Raw genomic sequence first — 5,342 nt, forward strand, 5'->3', positions numbered from 1 at the left:
CTCTGGGATAGATCGAACGGAAACAATAGCTTTGTTTATTTTAGTACGAACTCTTGAATAGAACGAACGGAAAGAATAGCTTTGAGGTGGTTTCATACCCTACAAATAATTCCTATCTTTTGTTCTCCGCTAATAGGAACTCGGGAGTGATTCTTTATTGTACTTTGAGGGATAATCATATGATCTAACTATGTTAGCACTGTTGAGAGATTGCATTAGTGATAGAACGGACCCTAGGCCTTGTTTTTAAGCATTGCAACACCGTTTTTTGTGCCCGTTTGCTATTCGCTACCTTGCTGTTTTTATTTATTCAGATTATAAAAACATATTTCTACCATCCATATTACACTTTTATCATCATCTCTTCGCCGAACTAGTGCACCTATACAATTTGCCATTGTATTGGGTGTGTTGGGGACACGAGATTTCTTGTATTTGGTTGCAAGGTCGTTTGAGAGAGACCATCTTCATCCTACACCTTTCACGGATTGATAAACCTTAGGTCATCCACTTGAGGGAAAATTGCTACTGTCCTACAAAACTCTATGCTTGGAGGCCCAACACGTGTCTACAAGAATAAAGTCGCGTAGTAGACATCACACCACAAGTAGGATATAATTTCATTGCATGACTATTGACTTTCGTACTTGCATAAGGAATCACAAACCTTAACACCAATATTCTTACTAAAGCATAATTATTCATCAACACAACTCACATATCACATCATCATGTCTCAAAATTATTACTAAGAATCAAGTTTATTTTGTCCAGTGATCTTCATGAAAGTTTTTATTATATCCTTCTTGGATATATATCACTTTGGGACTAATTTTCATGTGTTGCTTTTTATAAGCTTGAACAAATATAAGTGAAGATCATGAGCATAATTTTTCTTTCTCTCAAATTAATTTAAGTCAAGCAAGAGAGAATTTCCTGAAAATTTTACCAACTCTCAAATAAATCTAAGTGAAGCAAGAGATAATTTCTTCAAAAATACTAAAGCACACCATGCTCAAAAAGATATAAGTGAAGCACTAGACCAAGTCCATAGCTCATAAAAATTTAAGTGAAGCATAGAGAGCAATTCTAACAAGTCATGACATAATTTTGGCTCTCTCAAATAGGTGTGTTCAGCAAGGAATCAGGACTAAAAACACAAAATAAAATAAGCAAAGACTCATATCATACAAGACGCTCCAAGCAAAACACATAGTATGTGACAAATAAAAATATAGTTTCGAGTAAAATACCGATGGTTGTTAGAAGAAAGAGGGGATGCCACTCGGGGGCATCCCCAAGCTTAGTTGGTTGCTCATTTTTGGATAATAGATTGGGATGCCGGGTCATCCCCAAGCTTAGGCTCTTCTACTCCTTATTCCTTCATCCATCGTAAGATAACCCAAAACTTGAAAACTTCAATCACACAAAACTCAACGAAACCTTCATGAGATCCGTTAGCGTAAGAAAAATAAATCACTACTATAAGTTTTGTACCAAACCAATTCATATTTTGTTTTTATATTATATCTACTGTATTCCAACTTTTCTATGGCAAAAACTCATCAAAGAAAACCATAGAGCCATCAAAATAAGCACACAACACAAAGAAAACAGAATCTGTCAAAACAGAACAGTCTCTAGCAATCTGATTTCTTCGAATACTTCTGGAACTCCAAAAATTCTGGAAAAATAGAACGACCTGAAAAATTTGTATATTAATCTACTGCAAAAATAATTGGCATTTTTCCACGATCTGGTAAAAAATAAGAATTGTTCTTGTGAGCGCATAAGTTTCTGTTTTTCAGCAAGATCAAACAACTACCACTCAAGAAAATTCTATCGGTTCTACTTGGCACAACTACTAATTAAAACACAAAAAACACAATCATAACAGTAGCATAATTGTGTGAACACTCAAGAACAGAAAGCAAAAAGCAAAAATAAATTTTATTCATTGGGTTGCCTCCCAACAAGCGTTATAGTTTTACACCCTTAGCTAGGCATAAAGCAAGGATCTAAGTTTTGTCATCCGTAGTTTTGGCAACTTTTGTGAGGGTTTTCTCAAACCCGGGAGGCTCTTTACGCTTCCCTAAATTCTCCGGAAAATAAACCATCTTTAGATCCAAAATATCCAATCGCTTATTGCAAAGAGTAATCAAGGTATTCATGCGATTGATACTACCATTGGGATGTTTGAGGGGTTCATTATATTTTTATATTTCAACCATATGTTTATGCAAATCACCAAGTTTTTCTAACATTTGAACTCCCTCCGGGGTAAAAGAAAATCCCTTATTTTGAGGTGGAACACCCAAAATTCCCTCCAATATTTCATAGGCAGCATTGGCATCAAGGTCAATAAAATTTCCTTTAGCGGCAAAATCTAGGAGTTGTCTATGATGCAAAGCCAATCCTATGTAAAAATTACGAAGCAAGATCTTAGCGTCCCCCTTTAAATTGCAAATACGATAAGATTCCATAAGTCTATACCAAGCATCTTTCAAATTTTCTCCTTGTCTTTGTTTGAAGTAAAGGACTTCAAAATTGGGTGACAAAGGAGGAGTAGGAATGCTAGCCATTAAGACTAGGGAGCAAGAACACTGATAGATCCGGCAAGAAAATGGCAAACAAAAAAGAGAGGTGAATAAAACGGCAATTTTTTGTGAAGTGGGGGAGAGAAAAACGAGAGGCAAATGGCAAATAATGTAAACTGCAAGGAGATGAGATTTGTGATTATGAACTTGGTATATGTTGAAGATCCTCCCCGGCAACGGCGCCAGAAATTCCTTTTGATGTCGCTTGAAGCTACGTCGATTTTTCCCCAAAGAGGAAGGGATGATGCAGCACAACGGCGGTAGGTATTTCCCTGAAATTTGAAACCAAGGTTATCGAACCAGTAGGAGAACCAAGCAACACAACGTAAACGGCACCTGCAGACAAATAACAACTACTAGCAACCTGACGTGTAAAAGGGGTTGTCAATCCCTTTCGGGTAGCCACGCCTCAAGATAGGCAAACGGACGTGAATAAATTTATAGTGAATTGATAGATCGAACGTCAAATAAAATAAATAGAAATAAATTTCAGCAAGGTATTTTTGTAGTTTTAGATTAATAGATCTGGAAATAAATGCAAGAGAAAATAGATCTCAAAGGCAAATAATATGAGAAAGAGACCCGGAGGTCGTAGATTTCACTAGTGGCTTCTCTTGAGAAAAATAGCAAACGGTGGGTGAACAAATTACTGTTGGGAAATTGATAGAACTTCAAATACTCATGACAATATCCAGGCAATGATCATTACATAGGCATCACGTCCAAGATTAGTAGACCGACTCCTGCCTGCATCTACTACTATTACTCCACACATCGACCGCTATCCAGCATGCATCTAGTGTATTAAGTTCATGGAGAAACGGAGTAATGCAATAAGAACGATGACATGATGTAGACAAGATCTATCTATGTAGAGATAGACCCCATCGTTTTATCCTTAGTAGCAACGATACATACGTGTTGGTTCCGCTTCTGTCACTGGGATCAAGCACCGTAAGATCGAACCCACTATAAAGCACCTCTTCCCATCGCAAGATAAATAGATCAAGTTGGCCAAACAAAACCCAAATATCAGAGAATAAATACGAGGCTATAAGCAATCATGCATAAAAGAGATCAAAGAAACTCAAATACTTTCATGGATATAAAAAGATAGATCTGATCATAAACTCAAAGTTCATCGATCCCAACAAACACACCGCAAAAGAATTACATCATATGGATCTCCGAGAGACCATTGTATTGAGAATCCGATGAGAGAGAGGAAGCCATCTAGCTACTAACTACGGACCCAAAGGTCTATGAAGAACTACTCACGCATCATCGAAGAGGCACCAATGGAGGTGGTGAACCCCATCGGAGATGGTGTCTAGATTGGATCTGGTGGTTCTGGACTCTGCGGCGGCTAGATGAATATTTCATCGACTCCCCCAGGGTTTCTGGAATATTGAGGTATTTATATAGAAAAGAGGCGGCCCGGGGGGCACCCGAGGTGGGCACAACCCACTAGGGCGCACCTGGGCCTCCTGGCGCGCCCTGGTGGGTTGTGCCCTCCTCGAGGCACCCCCCAGGCGCAGACAGGGCCCATTACGTTCCTTTTGGTCCAAAAATATCTCCGTAAAGTTTCGTTGCATTTGGACTCCGTCTGATATTGATTTCCTGCGATGTAAAAACATGCAAAAAACAGCAACTGACACTTGACACTATGTCAATAGGTTAGTACCAAAAATTGATATAAAATGATTATAAAACATCCAAGATTGATAATATAACAGCATGGAACAATCAAAAATTATAGATACGTTGGAGACGTATCAGCACGTGCCACACCTCGCATGCATATCATCATAATTATTCGCTTTTCTATCAATTGCCCAACAATAATTTGTTTACCACCGTATGTTTTATGTTCGAGAGAGAAGGCTCTAGTAAAAACTATGGCCCCCAGGTCTACCATTATCATATATTAAAATCCAAAAATACCTTGCTGCAATTCATTTACTTTATTTTTATTTTGTGTTTTATTTATCTATCTATCACTACGATATTTGATCCTTGCAATTAACCGCCAAGGGATTGACAACCCCTTGTTTGTGTTGGGTGCAAGTACTTGTTATTTTGTGTGTAGGTACTGCTAACGAGGTGTTGTGGGGTTGTCCTACGGGATTGATAACATTGGTTCTTAACTAAGGGAAATACTTATCTCTACTATACTGCATCATCCTCTCCTCTTCGGGGAAATCCCAACGCAGCTCACAAGTAGCACATTGCCCACATTGTTTCAAACCCTACTTCTTGCTCTTGTTGTGGTGAAATCAATGTATATGATGTATTTAGGGTTATGTTTGTGCTTTTACTATGTATTGTGTGCCTAGCATTGTTGGGGGTAGCTAGATCTAGTGCTAGGGTTAGTGGTTATGTTAGGGGTTAGTGTTACGGTTAGGGTTATGGTTATGGCTATGATGTCCATTATAGTTACTCCTTGAATTTTAGGATGGCAGTTCAACCCCTTTTATTTGTCCATCAACATAATATTTTTGTCGTACGGTCCCGAGTTGCAACAAATGACATCCTTTCTTTCAAGGACCCAAGCCCAACAAGAATCCTGACTAGGCACCGATGATGATGGTTGCCTAACTACCTAGTCAATGATCTGGCCAGGGTTTTTCAAGTCCAGCTGACGCAATTCTTCCCTTCTTGCACACAATGCAATTTGCCTTGAAAGATCATGTCTAAGAAGTTTTTCGTTTCTCTTGAGCTTGCTTATCTTTTTCTTTGTATCTT

Source organism: Triticum dicoccoides, chromosome 3A (genome assembly GCF_002162155.2).
Source record: "Triticum dicoccoides isolate Atlit2015 ecotype Zavitan chromosome 3A, WEW_v2.0, whole genome shotgun sequence".
NCBI classification, from domain to species: Eukaryota; Viridiplantae; Streptophyta; class Magnoliopsida; order Poales; family Poaceae; genus Triticum; species Triticum dicoccoides.